The following is a 19916-nucleotide window of genomic DNA, read 5'->3' on the forward strand; positions in this document are numbered from 1 at the left end:
TTTCCACCGCATAGCTAATGCTAAGCTTGAGTCGTGGAGAAATTTTCTCTCAACTATTACTGTTCACAATGTCTGGAAATCTATATATATATATATGGGGTTAAGACCAATTTTGCGAAAAGAATTGAGATTTCGGGAATTAAACTCCCGGATGACAGTGTTACTTCGAGTTTGAGTGATACAATTGTTGCTATAATGACAAAGAATTTCCCAAGAGATAATGCGCGTGATGATAGAAATTCTCATAGAACAATGCGCACTGAGTCTGATGGACCTTATATTTCTTTTATGGACTGCCCGTTCTCTACTTCAAAAGTTAACAGTGTTATTAAAAATCTCAAGAAGAACAAATCACCTGGGCTTGACTCTCTTTCTAATGAAATTGTACAGCACTTTCATGCGGTGGATACTTCAAGATTTGTCAACCAAATTTAAGAAAGACCGTCAAGACACGAGTTGTTATTTTTTGTCCTCAGTGAATCCAATATTTTACAAATAAAACTCACTGTATAAATTTATTATTATGTATATATCTGTGTAATTTGCATGTAAAGGTATAAAAGAGTTTGGTGTTAGCTTAATTAAACATAACGATGACATTTGTTATATTTTGCCGTGAGAGGATTTAAAGTTCAAACAAAAAAAAAAAATAACTTATCTCTGTGGACATCTTGAAGTGGAGGAGAGCTCATATCTTAGCTCTATCCTTACGTCACTTGGCAAATCCGCAAGACAGAGACTCGAACGGCACGACAATAAATTACATCAGCTATACCGTCAAATCTTAAGCCTGCTACTGGTTTCCATAGAAGAAAATTATTCCCACTGGAAGCAAGAGAACAGCTTACACCGCACGGCTGTCTGCCTAGACTCTCAGCTCCACCAAGGAAAACGTAGACAATTAAGCTAGGCATTTTAGAGAACGGCTAGCGCAGGCTTCCAGTTGACTAAGGTGACATAATTCCTTCTGTTTTCAAGTCGGAGTTCAAAGGACATCGTCCTGACTTTTGCCGATACAGATAGAGACCCAAGTCTCTGTTAATTTTTTTGTTATTCGCTCCACAGTTTTTTTTTCTTCGCATTTTTGAGAAAACCCGCGGCCGGGGAGCATTATTGCCGCTCCCCGCCGGAAGCACAGCTCGATGCCGACTAAATCTTTTCCTTTCTCCTTCGCAACACCCACAAGTTTTTTCTCAGTCTCCGTCAACAAGTCCGTCAAGCCCGAAGGTCAGCGAATCCAAGCAGTGAGTGCCTAAGCGAGTCAAGAGTAAGTCTGTCCAGAGAAAAGTGTGTCTCGCCTCTTAACCAAACGCGGCCGGGGAGCATATTTGCCGCTCCCCGCCGGAAAACATCCCGCTTCGTAATTACATTTTGTCCAGCAAGCCCGAAAATCAGCGAGTCAGTCAGAGAGTGCCTAAAGTAAGTGTGTAAGAGAGTCTCGCCTCTTAACCAAAACGCGGCCGGGGAGCATATTTGCCGCTCCCCGCCGGAAAACACCTCTCGGAGTCACTTACTTTCCTCTCTTAAGGTCAACTAACAATGAAAATTCTTTCTCGAACATTCTAAAGCGCGCGAAATCATGACTTGGCGAAAATTGCCTCCCTTTCCCTGCTTCTTTCACAATGAATAAAAGTTTGTACAAGATTTACAAATAGAGGAAAATAAATAATACTCTTTTAAACTAAATAATATTTCCAGAAGCATCTGTTTTTCCCCAAAATTAAAGCCTTAAATTAAATAATTCAGAATCAAAATAAAATTTAAATTTCCATAAATCATAAAATCATTCACCTAATTTTTATAACGCTATCCGGTAATTTCTCTACATAACATTCCTTTCCCCTAAGGAATTAAATTTTGGTTTACCAAAATTTAGCAGACAGACACTTCTTGAAATACCATGACTCATACTGTGCAATAAGGCTAAAAGATAACATAATGTAACAATATTTCACACGACTCCTTGGTACAGTGACGTTACTGACACATTAAATTTCAAGTCCAAAATGTGCAAGTAAAACAACAAGATTAATCAAAGCGATTACTAATTAAAATACTCAAAGAAAATCATCAAAAATAATGAATCAAAAACATCAATTAATTCACTTAATTAATTACATAGAAATATTCAGAACACATACAAAAATAAAAATAAAAATAAGGCGCTAATCACAAATAAAATATGTCTAAGATCAATCAATAATGACAAAAAGAATTTCTCTTTTTTTTTTTTTTTTCAGTTCATTGCATCACATTAGTGTTGCAGTCTCTGTGTGGCCACATTTCTGAACGTTTATTTATCTATTCATTCCTTTTCAGTCCATTAATGTAAACAATTTCACCTGAGGTCGAACACACTCTACTATTGCGACAATTTCTGCTGAGCACAATCATGGAGTACATTAAATGAGTACGGAGTTGTCAATGCAAGCGAGGGAAAACCCTGTAGTTAGAAATCATTGTGTTAACAACTCCCCCCTGCAGCCTTCAACGCGAGAAAATGAAAGCAACCAACCCCGGAATGTGAACTCAGCACCACAATACTCCTTAGTAGAGGAACTTGACCTTAAAAGAAACCAGATTTCACCCTCCTACGTCTCACCTTCGACCAAGGAAGAACAATCACTCTTTCAAAGTTGAAGAAGACTTTATCTTTCAATTTTTGCCTTACAATAGATAAGCCACTGAATGTGTTCGGATACTCACACCCGAAGAAGGAAATAATCTAATCCAATTGCTCACACCACAAAAAAAAATGAAATAAATAAAAAAAATAAGATAATTAACGCGCCGCAAATACATAAAATACATTCCTGAGAAGATAAACACACTAATAATTCAAAACAATTCCAATTAAAATATGTCACATGAACGTATTCAAATAAGGAGTAAAGACCCCTAAGTACTACGAAATTGAATAACTTCCAAGATTGAATCCCAAACAATCACGTCTAAGAACAGAAGCGGCCTGATCAGGGCCAAGCATTAGAAAAGAAAAGAACGTTACAACACAAGGAACCTCGGAACCAGCCGAAAATACCCCACACAAAAAATCAGAAAGAAGGAAAACGTGATTGTCCAAAAATTCAATCCAACCAAAATCAATTCCGAGAATGAACATAACGAATACGCTGTGCAAATACCAATTAGAATTTTATCCAAAACACACAAAAATAATAGTAATAATACAACCTAATGTATATACAAAATAACGTTTGGCCAATAATTACAAACAGATACTACCAAGATACACATATAGACATAAAATGAAAATACAATTAAACTGTAAAAATTTCGTACATAATTCAAATGAGCAATGAGATCAGCGATACTTAAAAAAAAAAAAATTAAACTGCAATACCTAAACAAATACACACATAATCATTACGTTAAACCATATCAAGTCAAAAATATTTCACTGTAATTCAAATCAAGCCAAAAAAAAATCAACCAGCAAGAGTGAAGTGTCGCTAAAAAATTTTTCAAACCTCAAGGTAAACAACCGTGAGTAATAACACCAAACTTAAGTCCCCTTAGTAAGACCACACCAAAAAAAATTCAGTAATTCTAAAAATCCATTAGGTCCACAAAAAAAATTTCAACTAGTCAAAGAAATCAATCAAAGCTGGACTGAAGCACGTTACTAGAACACTAAATAAAATATCACAAATCAAAAAAGTGTTCAAAACAAACCCCCAATTTAGGCAAAAACTGAGATCTATTCTGCATCAGACTTTTTCAAAACGTTGTATAGTAACCTAAGCAATAGCTTTCAGCACACCTCCACCCAAACAAAAGAAACAAAGTAACTCTTTACCGCGTCCATGTAAGCTGAGAAAAGCGCTGTATTATAAATGACAGACTCAAACTTTACGTATCAAACAAACCTCCAGACACGTTGAAAGAGAACATAAGATCTCCTATCTCGGAAAGAAAAGTGCGCTGACTGAAACGTTACAATCCTGAACCAACACAATGAAAAAGATACAACAATAGTTTTCTCAGATAACAAGTTCCTGTTTCTCCCGGTGTAAGAGGTCAAGTGCCACCATGAAGTGCAAGTATTTACAAGAAAACGAGCTTTCAGGACATTACAACTTCACGCAAGACCTAACTGCAAGCAACAAATGCAAAGTTCTCAAAAGTGCTAAACTAAAAAAAATACTCATAACTCGTAACTCAAAATCCCTAAAAATCACACAAATGAAATCCATAACTCAAATTCTACTATTTTCCTATGACCACAGAAATCTCAATTCTTCCACAGAAACCAAACATCAGAGAACTTACATTTTACGGACCTTGGCAGAAACCACCAAAACAAAACAAAAACCTGATACAACTATCTTGATACTACCAATTCAAATACAAAACTTAAGCCAAAACAAGAATTAACCCCAAATTCAGCAACAAGTCCAACCAAGAAAGAAAATTCAATAACTCAGATCAAATCTATTACGATTCACTAGCAAATTCAAGACAAACTACTTGTAATCAACAGAAAATTCCCACACATGAGTACAGAGCATAAGTAACTAATCTTCTCAAACTTATTTCAAACATTTTCACAAAACAAATTCCCGTTGTCACAAAATTCTCATTAAAATTCACTTTCTACAATTCACAAGACTAACTCTATTTCTACTGTTTAAACAATTCTCACATGACAACTCTTCACAAACTAAAACTCAGAAGATAACTAATCTCAATTACTCTGACTCATTAACTAATTAGAACTTCACTCAAGCTGAAGAATTCAATCCAAAAAAAAATTAAATATGCAAACATCACTATTGCTGATCTCAGGCAAAAATTCAAATCTAACCCATGTTAACCTTAAAACAGAATTTGGCAATTGAAAAACAATCTACAATTTTTACTCATTCATTTGTATCATTATGCCTTCAGAACTTATAAAATTCATTGCTCAATACTAAATTAAATTTTCTAACACATTACACAATATACTGGAATCATATCAAAGCAATGTAATCAAAAAAATAATAAGATACTTGGTAAACTAGATAATCATGAAAACATTACATACATTTCACAAAATATTATTCAATAAATTCAAAAAAATCAAAATTTCTCTAACGTTACCCCTCACAATTACACATTTCACAAGATTCTAGGTTAAATAAGTAGCAAAAACACAAAAAAAAAATTTCTAGCTACGCATAGCTATGGCTTGTCTCATTCAGTAAAATAATTAGAGTCTTTAATCTCTTTCTCTTAGAAGTTCTCAAAAAATGAGTCCAGTTTTTAAAGACAAGCACTCGAAACTTGTTACAAGGATATACAAATAGCATAGGATTATCGTGAAATAATTCATTTTCCATCTTGTATCATAAATCAGTACGTCGAAAATCAAAAATACACATCTAGAAAACACTCAAGGATTTTCAACAGTAAGAATGTACAGTACCTATTCTCCTACATTAAAAATATATATTTTTCCTAACTTTAAAGTTCAATTCTGATTGCCTAACGTTAAAGTCCTAAATTCCTGAAATTCACAAAGATTCTCAAAATTTATCCTCTTGTATTAACAAATAAGCAAACACAAATCAAAAACTCTAATTAATCCTAGCACCTAAAATTTAACACCTTCTTAAAACAGTAAGTTATACGAAATAAATAAATTCACAAAATCAGTTACTGATTCGATCCTTCACTAAGCAGAGGTCACGGCACCAATGTTATATTTTGCCGTGAGAGGATTTAAAGTTCAAACAAAAAAAAAATAACTTATCTCTGTGGACATCTTGAAGTGGAGGAGAGCTCATATCTTAGCTCTATCCTTACGTCACTTGGCAAATCCGCAAGACAGAGACTCGAACGGCACGACAATAAATTACATCAGCTATACCGTCAAATCTTAAGCCTGCTACTGGTTTCCATAGAAGAAAATTATTCCCACTGGAAGCAAGAGAACAGCTTACACCGCACGGCTGTCTGCCTAGACTCTCAGCTCCACCAAGGAAAACGTAGACAATTAAGCTAGGCATTTTAGAGAACGGCTAACGCAGGCTTCCAGTTGACTAAGGTGACATAATTCCTTCTGTTTTCAAGTCGGAGTTCAAAGGACATCGTCCTGACTTTTGCCGATACAGATAGAGACCCAAGTCTCTGTTAATTTTTTTGTTATTCGCTCCACAGTTTTTTTTTTCTTCGCATTTTTGAGAAAACCCGCGGCCGGGGAGCATTATTGCCGCTCCCCGCCGGAAGCACAGCTCGATGCCGACTAAATCTTTTCCTTTCTCCTTCGCAACACCCACAAGTTTTTTCTCAGTCTCCGTCAACAAGTCCGTCAAGCCCGAAGGTCAGCGAATCCAAGCAGTGAGTGCCTAAGCGAGTCAAGAGTAAGTCTGTCCAGAGAAAAGTGTGTCTCGCCTCTTAACCAAACGCGGCCGGGGAGCATATTTGCCGCTCCCCGCCGGAAAACATCCCGCTTCGTAATTACATTTTGTCCAGCAAGCCCGAAAATCAGCGAGTCAGTCAGAGAGTGCCTAAAGTAAGTGTGTAAGAGAGTCTCGCCTCTTAACCAAAACGCGGCCGGGGAGCATATTTGCCGCTCCCCGCCGGAAAACACCTCTCGGAGTCACTTACTTTCCTCTCTTAAGGTCAACTAACAATGAAAATTCTTTCTCGAACATTCTAAAGCGTGCGAAATCATGACTTGGCGAAAATTGCCTCCCTTTCCCTGCTTCTTTCACAATGAATAAAAGTTTGTACAAGATTTACAAATAGAGGAAAATAAATAATACTCTTTTAAACTAAATAATATTTCCAGAAGCATCTGTTTTTCCCCAAAATTAAAGCCTTAAATTAAATAATTCAGAATCAAAATAAAATTTAAATTTCCATAAATCATAAAATCATTCACCTAATTTTTATAACGTTATCCGGTAATTTCTCTACATAACACATTTTCCTCTAACTAAACATAAGAAATTTTGTAATTGGAAGTACAGATCTATAACCAGTATTTAAAGAAACAAACCCTGCATCCTCAAATACTCAAAATTCTGTAACATTGTGAAAAAAAGAATTTCTGTCAATTGGCACATCATATTTTAAATTAGGTTGAAAATTACCTGTTTGACACAGAGTCTCGAAGTTTGGAATTGCCGTTCAGCGCAGGACTGGTCGAAGCACTACTATCGGCTAGCAGGAAAGATCAATTTTTGAGAAACGTAATTAAATGAGTAAACATTAAAAAATACGGTATATTTAAGTAACAGCTCATAATTATATGTAGTTCCTATGCTTATTTAATCCCAAGGCATGATTATAAATCAGCGAAATAATCAGGATATGTATGATTTACGCTAATCTACAGGAACTGGCTTCTTAGTAGCATTAAAGAGTCTGCTATAACGCTAAACCTTAAGTAAATTTACACTTTAAAGTAAATATTTAGTTTCCTCGGAAGCATGCAATTTCTGAGTAGCTGCGAGTAAGATATGGTAGCTGATTGTCACTGTGTACAAGAAAAGTTAGTTTGAGTATTTTATGGCTGAGAAATGGCGATAAATAATATCATATCTCACAAAATTTTAAGAGCTTTCTATTGAAGTGTTCGTATGCAAGCAAAGGTTTTATTTATAGTTTTTCGTTTAGCTCTTTTTCGACAGTAATTTCATGATGCAAATTAGGTAGCTAGGAGAATTTCATTACCTATATGTACGTAATGTTCTCGAAAAGAAAAAGAAAATGAGTTTCGGGAAAATATGTTTCAACTATTTCTGTTTTTAAAGTAAGGGAGCTGCAGAAAGGAAACTGTAAGTTTTAGCACGTTGATCTTTAGCTAAGAAATTTTTTAAAGTGTTATTAAATAATAAATGTTGACTAAAATAAAATAATTTCTCTTTTCAAAATAAAATATTTTTCCATTTTTCGTTTAAAACTCTTAAGCATTTGAGTCATTACAAATGCCATAAAATAATGAGCTTTACATGAATAATGTATATGGTTAGACATTGTTTGATACTGGAACTTTAAGCCTACAACTTTACTAGATAGGTAGCGAGCTATCGCTATGTCTGAAAATAATATAACGAGACTTGCAAAGGTTTACACAACCTTCTTACTAAACTAAACTTTTAATAAAAAAAGGGTACAGCTCGTGCTACATGCAGCCACAGAGATGCAAATATCATTGCAGAGATGAAAATTAAATAATAACAGCCAAATATATTTGAACATTTAACATAGTTAAATACCTAAGCTACAAGTTGATTCTAATAGTTTACAGGTGACCAGTTCAAAGTATCAGCTGCAAGCGAATGCAGAGCCCAGATAATTACCTTTAGTTAGAGCTGGTAAAATTTTAAGAACACTAATGCGAGAGCTAAGAACTCTCTCTCTGTCTAGGATCCAAAAGCCCTCAGCTTAAAATGCAGTACAGGCTAATTTTCATTCTGGTGAAAAATATGGAAAGATGAAATTCAAATAAAGATAAAAATCATAATATTTAGTTAGTTTAACATAAGAACCTTACAAATGAACCAAAATAAAATATTAAAAGATTTTCGTTCTATAGAATATACAGCAATTACAAATATGTTCATGAAATTCATACGCACATTTATGAAAAGTTTCAGGGTTTAGTTAGCGTAATCTAGATTATTCCTTCAACTGTGCAGTTTTTGATAGGCTGTTCTGTCCTAAAATCTAGTAAAGGGCTGGTGGAGCGTATCACAAATTTTAAAACTCATATAATAAATTATTTTTAAGTGACAAACCCAAAAAGTAATTCAAATTAAAAATTCTTTCAATGACACTGTTAATATCTAGCAAGCTGAAGAATAAAAGCTATCATTAAACAATATCAAAGAAAGCTGATATTTAAAAAATTACTGGGTGCATTAATTTTTAGTATATAGATTGTCTGCATAAAAATTCTAGACAGCATTTGTAATGATTGTCCTCAAAGTACAAATGGATTTAGAAAGATTGCACAACCATATATCTCTTAATGCTTGTCGCAAGCCTGTAGTTTCATCCACATAAGTTAGATTGGGAGACTATGACAAATTTGGTTACGTTACAATTATGCATTATTACGTGAAATTAAAATTTTTTTCTGCCTCTGTGCGAAGGAAACTAACCACCAACACGTCTTTTATTTCACTAATAATCTATATAAGAAATAATGTTTCAAAATATGCAAATTTCTACCCAAACGTTTCCAAACTTAAACCACTTCCATTTTGTAAAACGAATGATGAAGACATCGGTTTTTAATAATAGTATATATACTAAATATCGTCACATATATTTAGAATTTCTATAAATGCGAATGTGAAATGCATGTTAGTACTTACATATTATAGCAATCATCTTAGCAGAAGTCTCTAAATGTTAAACGCAAAATTGTGAAAAACTTGCGCATAACAGTTCTTCGTTTAACTGCTTATCTTGAGTACAAATAAGTTGCCGGTATGTGCAAGGAGCACTGACTATTGAAAATGTATGTTGCACGTTATAACATGATGTGTAGTAAAACAGATCTGTTTCCAGTTCTTAATGTTTACTCCCCGATTTTCATGTTCACTAGCGTTGTTGTCCACACATATATACGATAAAGAGTTACATATGTATCATGTAATTAAATACTTATCGAATCTTTTGATTAGGTAAAAGTCTGAACTTACGTATTAAAAATAAATTTATGCATAAAATAAGCATCTGAGTTTCTCAAAAGATAAAATTATGCAGACCACAGTTATAATATTTAAACTGTATACTTATTATTGTTTATATTTATACTGTATGCATATAGGTATAATATTTTAAATATTATGTGGGTTTTTATCCCCTAAACAGCTATTGTTTCAATCTTTGTAATGCCCTTCGTTTGAAATTCTATCTTTTCTAGTAGGATTTATATCTTGCAAGTTAAATTAAAAATATATCAAGGGCTTCGAGATAAAAAATATAGATTAGTTAAATTAGTTAAACAGAAAGTAATGCTGTCCGTGCGAAGTTACCTCGAGAGATGTCTATGCCTTCTCTCGCCAGTCAACGGAATAAGTAAGTAGCAAAGTTGACACATGCCTCCAGTGGTAAGTTATTTTTAAGTTTACTATTTGTAGAATAAAGCTGTTGAGAGAGCTTTTGTTTAGCGTACAAATTCGTTCACTAAATTTTCAGGCCTATGAGTTTATGTGATTGACGCATTCTCCCTGTAGGTAGCATGAACATGAAGCTGAAATTTAACATACCTACAAATCGTAGACTGTAACAATTGTTTTAACTTTACGTATTTTGGTCATCTAATAGTTAATTTTATAAATTCTGCTTTGCGAAAGTAAACCTAACCTGAATGTTCAACCTAAAATTTAACCGCAGAGTTATCCAAATTATTTGGCGAGTTAACGACTTTGACACTTGTTTAGCTGTCAACTTAAATACAAGCCAAGTTAAAATCAAGTAAATCCTTATTGTTTCACTCCTACTGTGTTAAAATTGAAATGCTAAATAATTGACTCATTGATATGTAAATTTTAAGACACGAATTATTTACAACAAAATCCTAAATAAAAAAACTATTGCACATATTAGGGCTACATTATCTCTAAAATTCATAAAGCAATTATTAGGGCAAACTGCTCACTAACGTTAGCCGTTCACACCACAGCAGGCGTAATGATGCTTTTCACACTGCAGCGATAATAAGAAAGCTCCAGTGTTCTCTGATGGACTGCCTAAATTTATAAACTGCATTGCATGCTTTTAAATTTTCAAGCTCTGGTCAAAGCAAAATTTGTGAGAACAGCCAGGTAGGAAATAACTCAAAGTTCAACTCAAATGAAACTGCTAATAAATCTTAATAATTGTCACAACTTTAAGCTGGATGGTAAATAGCCAGTAACTGTGAAATTCAACCTGTTAATTAGAGAATTTTTGGTTATAATAAAAAGTATCTTGCATGTTCTCTAATTCCCAGTGGCATATGTTTGAAATTACTTTTAAATTAATTGTTCATATTCCTAAAAGCAGGATGAAATATGGATTCATTCTACATTCAAATGAGATATATTTTAGTACACTTACTAATTTAATGTATTTTTTAAAATATGAAGCTAAATGTTTAGATATGAGATTTTGTTTAAATATGCAGTTTGTAAATGACATCAACGAAAGATGAAATTAGTTTTCTTTAGAGATTTGTTACATCGGTTGTATCAAACGTTTCTTCTTCTGCTTGAAAAAAATCAGTAATATCTATTCTAGCTTTGAGATTTAATTAAATCCTTCCTTTTGAACATCTTATATATTTGGTAACTTGCTTTCTGCTTCATTACTATCTTGTTACTTGATACGTTCATTTTTTAGCAAACCTGATTTTCTCAACTCAAATACTATTTCTGCTATTTCTTTTTTTTTTTTTCGTTTTTTTCCCTTAATAACACTTTACCTTTTGATTATATTTTTATTATAGCTTCTGAGTTATTTTTTGGGGAGAAAGGGAGGGGGATCTGCTTATTTTGATTAGTTCAACGTCATAGTTAAGGTATATATCACGGTTATCGGAATAAATATCTCAATTAAAAAAGTTTTTGAACTATTATACATATAGGTATATAAGTTTCATTTCATTCGGCATCGAATCATATATTATTTTTCATTAGAATATAGAGTAAATTTTAGAAAATAAGCTTGCGAAAATTTTTTAAATTTCATATCAACCATGAATTTCATTACCTTCGTTGAAGAAAGATTTTAGAGTTTCCAGTTTAAAAAATTAAACAGTATTAGGCAGCCACTCTTCTCTTCTTTGGCGAAGTTAGTACAGGTGCTTCAGACAAACTGAAACACAGTGTGAAAAATATGTCATCTTGCGTGTAGTGAGAATTTCGACAGTATTTGTTTTCTTTTTATACCGTGAAATATTATGGAATTCCCCCTCGGCGTTTCATTTTCTTCTCTAGAACATAAATCAAACAGAAAAAATACAGTACTGAAGTTACAGATTGTTGATTCACGAGTATCATAACTAAATTTAATACTGAGTAATAAATTTGTCGATAAGCTAACGTTAAAAACATTCGTAGAAGGACAAAACTCTTAGGCCCATATCACACGGCGTTTGTTTCACACGAACAACTATTTCGGACAATTCTTTTGCCTGGTTTACTATTGAAAGAAAGACATGCGACTTTTTCCTTCCTTTCGAAAAAAGTTGCAAGTTGTTCGTTTTCAACCAATCAGCTATCGGCTTCAAATGCTATCAGTTTGTTTGTAATGGGGAACCAGTTTGCCCTGTGCCAACCCCAAAGCGATCTATGGTGATTGGCTGTTGTAACAAAACAGAAAACATTGTTCCAAACAGTTGTTCTTCCGAAAAAACCGACGTGTGATAGCAGCCTTAGGAACCCCCCCCCATAGGAAATAATAACCCCATAGGAAATAATAACCCCATAGGAAAACTGCATATTAGGCGGACTAGACAGCCGTGCAGCGATGAATACGGCTGAAAATTCGCTCGGAGAAATAAGAATTAAGCCAGCAGGATGCTTTTTAAAAATCTCCTTGTATCACTATAATACGCTAATAAAACACACATATTCCATTACAAAATCTACTGATTTTAGTCTCTTCTACTTGCTTTGATATTTTTGCGAGATACTTTTGAATCACCATGTATATTCTGAAATTTGCTTAATTTTATCATTCATGTTCATCAGTTTGTCCTTTTGAGGTTTTGTTTGTTCTATTGAGGTGAAGTATATGATTGTCCATCAATTGCGATTTATTTGACGTCAGAAGATGATAAATTCATATGCCTTATTTTATATTTCCTCGCCATCGAAGAGAAAGATATCACTGACATGAAACAAACAGTGTAAACCAATGGGCTTCAGAAGAGTTGGTGCGCACTAAGTTTTTGGCAAAAAGCTCTAAGGGTCAAAAGTCGTTAGAAATAGAGCCGGAATAGCTAAAGTATCGTCACTGTAACAGTTAATCATCCAGATACTGAATATGATTTGCAGTCCTGTTTACGTAATGTAACCACCAACCATTGAGCAACAGAAATTCGCAATCATCTCAGTAGCTACCCAGTACAATGCTTAAATTTCGCAATATTATGTTATGTTTTATGCTATTCTTGTACTTATCTGTAAACGTTATTTATAAACAACGTAGATGTTTTTATACAGATGTGCATTCATTTGCAGATATGCTTTATCTATAAATAAAACAGCGTCTTATGCAAAAAATTTTAATGCCTGTATATAAAGGATAAGCTGATATATATATATATATATATAACAGGTGGCCATAATTAAACTGACAGTGCTCACAGTGTTCTGTAGCGCTAGCTATTTGCGAGAATAACGCCACATTTTGTAGGAAGATTAAACAAGACGGGGGATCAAGGATTCCGCCAAAAAACAAATTAGTTTCAAAAGTCACCGCTAGGGGAATATTTGGCGCTGTGTAATAGAAAATAGAGTGTTAACAAATGCAAATCAATACGGAAATTACCTTTTATTTTGCATTCAAATGAGGTTCAATGTGGCTGCCGTTGTTGTGGACCAGATATTGCATTCTGTGCACAGTATGCACAACAGCAGAAAGTAACATGTCTGCAAGAATCTCCCGTACAGTCCGTGATACGTTATTCTTCAACGTAGCCAGGTCCTGGACCACTCTTTGATAGACCTTGAACTTAAGGTAACCCCATAGCCAGAAGTCGCATGGGGTAAGATCAAGCGACCGAGGTGGCCATGCAGTTGGAAAGTAGCGGCTAATGACTCTGTTGTGAATTTCTGTCGTAGCATATGTTGCACCCGTACAGCAACGTGTGGAAGGGCTCCATCTTACATGAAAATGATTTCCCCCAGGCACTGTCTTTTATCCCTTTTTAAAATCGCTTTTTTAAAAGTGTTGCCATATTGCACTTGAACTAAATCAGAAAATGTGCATATTAAAAGATAATTTTATTCCGTATTAATTTGCATTTGTTAACACTCTATTTTCTATTACGCAGCGCCAAATATTACCCTAGCGGTGACTTTTGGAACTAATTTGTTTTTTCGCGGAATCCTTCGTCCCCCGTCTTGTTTAATCTTCCTACAAAATGTGGCGTCATTCTCGCAAATAGATCGCGCTACAGAACACTGTGAGAACTGTCAGTTTAATTATGGCCACCCGGTATATATAAGATAAAAAATACGATAAAATAAAATGTAAGATAAAAAAATACGATAGCTGCTTTAAAAATAATTGGCGAGCGCAAAATTAACGATACCAGATTTTATGCTCTTCCCCTAAATTCATCTGTTCTCCCGGATTCGAGATCTTTCTATGTTACATAACATTTAATGCAGATACGTCTTCCCAATCAAATAATTGAAAACCAAAACTTTCTCTAACTCGAACTAAAACTATTGACTCCCTCCCTTCTTCCACCGAGTTGCAATGGGAGGCTTTTTCAAGTAATTGACTAGGCATCCTGAGCCACTAGTGCAGAAGAACAAACTGGTTTGCTCAAGAGGATAGCCCTAATGATGGATATGTTTGCTTAGAAGTGTTACGAGGCCTTCCAGTTTGGTAAAATCAGGAATAGTGAATGAAAGGTAATAACGGTGAAACCATAATTTCTGAAAATTTTACTCCTATTATATTTATGGTGTTAAAATATAATTTATCAATATGGAAATAAGTATCATAAATATTTATGTCCCTTACATTTAATTATAAGTAATGATTATGTAAAAGTTTTTATTTGTGATATTCTGTGATAACAAGAGCCTTCCAATTATGATTATGTGAACTCTCAAACAAAAAGCCTTTTAACTGAAATGCTGAAAAAACTGGTAGGAATTTAAAAATTAACAGTATTTTAAAAAATTGATATTTATAAATTATAGTTTATAGTCACTTATTTAACTGTTGCTGATCAAAATTTTATGATTTACGTTTTTCTTCATTTCAAGTGCTTTAACGCTTTTCCTTTGAAAAGGCTGCTGTGTCGTTTCGCCTTTTTCTCCTTAAAAAGGGGGATATGTAAGAAAAGTAAAGAATGTAAAAGATTAAATTAGCAGCTTAATTTCCCTTCTGTATTAAAAAAAATAATAATCTCTCTGCACTGTGTCATTTCGATTAATCCAAGTCATACAACTCTTACATAATCCTGATGTTGTAATTGGAATTAAAACTCAAAAAGCCAAGAGTATTTTACAGCAGTTTTAACTATCCAGTCAAAATGTATTGCGAACCAAAACTAACTCAGTCTGAATTAAGACTTCACCCTGAACATAACGCACTTGCTTTCTACGCTTTAGCCTAGCTTGACAGCGGTCTCTCTGCTCCTTCTATCTTACTGCAAATTTATCTAAAATGTAAACTTTTTGGAATAGGCACATTTAATGTGTCAACTTGTGTGTGGGCGCAATATGTTGCTGAAATAAGAAATGAGGATTTAATCTGTCTTCGCCTACAATTTACTATTCATTATGGATCAACACTTCTACGCCATCAAAATTGCGATTGGTCATTACTTCTGAGTTTCATTTTATCATCTATCTATCTATCTATCTATCTATCTATCTATATCTATATCTATCTATCTATCTATCTATATCTATATCTATATCTATCTATCTATCTATCTATCTATCTATCTCTCTCTCTCTCTCTCTCTCTCTCTATATATATATATATATATATATATATAATGTAAGATATAAAAACATGAAGAATACTTTATTACAGTATTCAACTTAATTAGACTGGTGTTTTAAATTATCAATTCTAATTGCACACATCCCATTTTCAAGGTTCCATGTTGCACCATGTTACATCACGCTTTCTCTAAAGTAAGCGGAATGCAAAATCTTTTCAACAATTGCTGCTCAGGATTAAAACAAAGACTTTACAAGCTTACAAATAGAATCGCAACTATTTACATATCCCCTTTCCTTGTCTAGATATTTCCATTAAGCTTCTTGTGCTGGCGAGGCATTCAACAGATGGTCAAAATATTATGTAGGCACAAAACAAATGTTTAACACGGCGAATAGCTAAACAGTGTGGAATTCATTGACTAATCCCGTTACTTTGTAGATAAATCTCAAAATGTTGATAAAAAAATTAATTAATTGTAAAGTATATTTTTTGAACATAAGATTTTTTAAAAAAGTATAATTTTTAGAGTCCTCCTAAATGTTTCAGCATTTCAGTCCAAACGTCTCCCTGTTTTAGTTAATAATTCTTCCGGGAAGGTTTTTGTTCCCACATAGTATAACAAAAACTTTTAGATTACCATTACTTATTCTAATTATCTGTAACACATATACTTAACAGCTCTTGAATTATGATCAACTCTCACTTAAAACAATAAGCTCGCCCGAAGACAAAACCACGGCGCACAAGTGGTTGATTCTGGCGCCCATGCACTGATTTTCTACACGTAGAATTTTTAGTGACATAATGAGAAAAATAGCTGATTTAACTGATTTCGACAAAGATCAAACTGTCATGGCTCGACCCCTGGTAATATCAGTTTCAGAAATGGCGTGTTTGATGGGCTGCTCATGTGCAGCCGTTGTGAGTGCTTACCGAAAGTGGCGTATTGGAGGGTGAAACAAGTCGCCGACCAGTGGTTTGTCAGCCACGGCGCATTAATTTCAGATGAGAGCAGATAACTTTACGCCATTGTTCTCCATGACCAAAGGGCTACAATGACCGAAATCACCAACAGCTACAACAGCTGTGACCCAGACGATCCGAATGACCAGAGAGTAATTCGAGAAATATTTTGGTGAATTTCAAGTCATGTCTTGGCCTCCGAATTCCATTGACATGTATCCAATCAACCATTTGTTGTTACACTTAGGAAACCGAATTTGTGATGCCAAGTTAGCACTTCGTAATGTGCGGAAATTGTTAGACCAGTTTGTCAGTGCCTGGTACCAGATACCTCGGATACTTATCAGCATCGTATAGAATCAACACCTCGCCGGATGTTGTCATTTTTGAGGACAGAAGATGGTCCCACTTCATATTAAACAGGTGCCCATAATGTAATTACTCTTCAGTGTGTAAAAATTTATGACAGTAATTTTTATATTGATAAATTATATTGCAACATCATAAATATATTAAGATTAATATTGCTGAAAATATGGTTTCACGGCTGTAATCTTTCATTTGCAATTCCTTATTTTACTAAACTGGAAGGCCTTAAAATACTTCTAAATAAACATTTCCATCAGTAGGGCATATTCATTTGAGCTAACTAGTGTGTTTGTCTCGCACGAGTGTGCAAAGGTTGCTATGATAGTTGCTTGAAAAAGGCCTCCGTTTCAGAACCAATACTCTCTCAACATATTATATACTTAACATATAATTATTTATTACATAATTATATCATTCATCCACTATAACTTAAAATTAGATTTTCTTATCGATTTCATGTTTTAATTACATTACACATATTAAATTTTATTGTAATTATTCAATTTTTGAAATACTAATGTTTTTAATATTCATTACGATAATGCTGAAAGTTACACTTTTTATATTTTCTATATTATTATTCAAAACGCTCATCCTCTTTCTTTATCATTTTCTATGCTAATATTCAAAATTATTTAGTTTGCATTCTATATTTATTTCGTTCTTAGAATAAATACAAAATTCTCAACATTCTCTTACAAAATTCTTAAATTCTAACATTTCTACAATTATTAAAAAATATAATAATTAATGACATTACAATTTAATAATATTTTCTGAAAAAAATAGTTATTTAAATTTGTATTTCTAATGCTGCAAAATTTATATTTATAGCCCCTCTACATAGTCTCTATGTCCGAAAAGGGTTCGGGTCTTTATTTCTATCAATATTTGATCATAGGTATATGTTTTCACTTATGAAGTGTTTCAAAATAAGGTAGTAGAAAGAAGAAGAATAGTTTCATTATTATTTAATAGCTATATGAAGAATAGTTCATATAGCTATGTGAATTTTCGAAATCAAAATCGTTTTAGAAATTTGGGTTAATTAATTAGCTTTCAGGTAAATTAATTAAATGCAATTTTTGTTGCATAGTTTGGAATGTCTTTGAATCTAAGAAAATAAATAAAATTTTACTAATTAATCCTTGCTTGTGTCAGTTATTTAGAGAAAAACTTAAATATTAATGATGTGCTTTTAATTTTGTTACAGACTATAAAATGTATGTGTAGATTATTGAATTTACAATTTATTTTTGACTATTTTGTCTTGTTATTTAGCAAATAATTAGCTTATATGTAGCTCTTGGAAAATGTATCTCTGGATGTACAATATTTAGACCATAGCTTAAGGTAAGTTAGTGTCAGATACAACTATTTACAAGGTAGTTTGCTCCAGTCAATAACTGAAGTCATAAAATCCTCACATACAGCAACGCTTTAGAGTCGTTTGACATGAAAAATGCTTATTACAAGAAACCCTTGCTATTTTACTTATATTTTTACATTAAAAATTATATATGGAATATAAAAACATAGAAATCCAGCAAAGTGTCTTAAATATTTTGTTTGTTAGCATAAAATGCTCTTAATTCTGAGGTGACAAAAATATACATGAAAAAATATTTAACACATACTAATATAAAATATCCTTTGAGCATATGATTAGATAGCATATGATTGATTGGATATAGGTCTTCGCATTTTGGTTTCAAATTTTCAATCCCATATCTGTTCCAATGCCCCAATAAGAACATCTATACTTGAGTAACTCTTATTTCTAAATCGCCTATTAAAGTCTCCCCACCAAAGTTCTACAGGAATTTAGTGAAAACTTGTCATTAGAAACATTCCCCCTTCTGTGGATTAGTTTGCTTGAGCATGGCAAGCACATGAAGGCTAGAGAACTAATTGCCCAAAACCTGGTTCGTATTTACGGAACAGATTACAAAAACAAAAGAAATACCCATTTTTCTTTGCGACAGTTAGTCTTTTACCAAGTTTAATCACTTTGTTTGAGAACAGCAGGTTTTTGTCAGATTTTGGATTTTGGCTGAAAAATTATCCCAACAATTGCCTTGCTAACAATGTGTCTAGACTGAAACCTAATTACTGTAGATTATTTCTTTCATTTCTTAGACGCCATACATACTTCTACGTCTTCTGTGGAAGCAATTTAAATTTAACGTTTTCCCTGAAAAGCATTTAGACGTCGTCCAGCATGTTGTAGATGTCATCCAGGCACTGTTAGTACACTTTATGTCTTCCTGAATACAGTATAATAGGATTTTCCGCTTTTTTTGCAGGGTTTGAAAAGACTTTTCCTACTCATTCCGCTAGGGGCATTCAAAAGAATTTCGCTTCTATCAAATGGCGTTTGATAGTTGATGCTTTTAAATGATTTCATACAGTTCGAAATACAAGTTTCTTATATTTCGAAAATTGACATTCTTTCTTATTTTTATTCTACAGGAGACCGCTTTGTATATTTCTCTCTCTTCCAAAACATATCTTACTGTAAGCAAGTTTTCCTTGTATATTATAAATTAAAAAAAAAATATTTAAAAAAATTAAAATTGACCTAGCGGTCTTAAATTATGAACAGCTTGAATCTATAGAAATTTTATTAAATAATTTCGAAATTCAACAGAATAATCTTACTATTTCTTAACCTACATTTTAAATGCAAATACCATCTTACACTAAGGAAGTATAAACGTGACCTTAAGCTGCACTGTATACATCTTGATACATAGGTAATATGTCGAAAGAATTGAGCTATGATGCCGATAAAAATGCAAAATAAAACTCACTATCTAAAATATTTTCATTTCCAGCTATCCACACAGAAAATGCACTACCGGTCGTCTTTAAACATGCTAGATTCCCAAAGTTGAAAGCATTTGCGCAACAAACGAGATTTTCGTTGTCAAAATAAT

General features: G+C 33.3%; 1 protein-coding gene across 9 annotated transcripts in view; it reads left to right on the forward strand.

Annotated features, from left to right (window-relative positions):
* The window catches only part of LOC118196632 (neuropilin and tolloid-like protein 2), a 444544-nt gene that overhangs the window by 294944 nt on the left and 129684 nt on the right, over window positions 1-19916 (forward strand). The gene's annotated exons all lie outside the window — the stretch shown is intronic.

Source organism: Stegodyphus dumicola, chromosome X1 (assembly GCF_044657685.1).
Source record: "Stegodyphus dumicola isolate Sdum_Otavi_A_Nest chromosome X1, ASM4465768v1".
Classification (NCBI taxonomy): Eukaryota; Metazoa; Arthropoda; class Arachnida; order Araneae; family Eresidae; genus Stegodyphus; species Stegodyphus dumicola.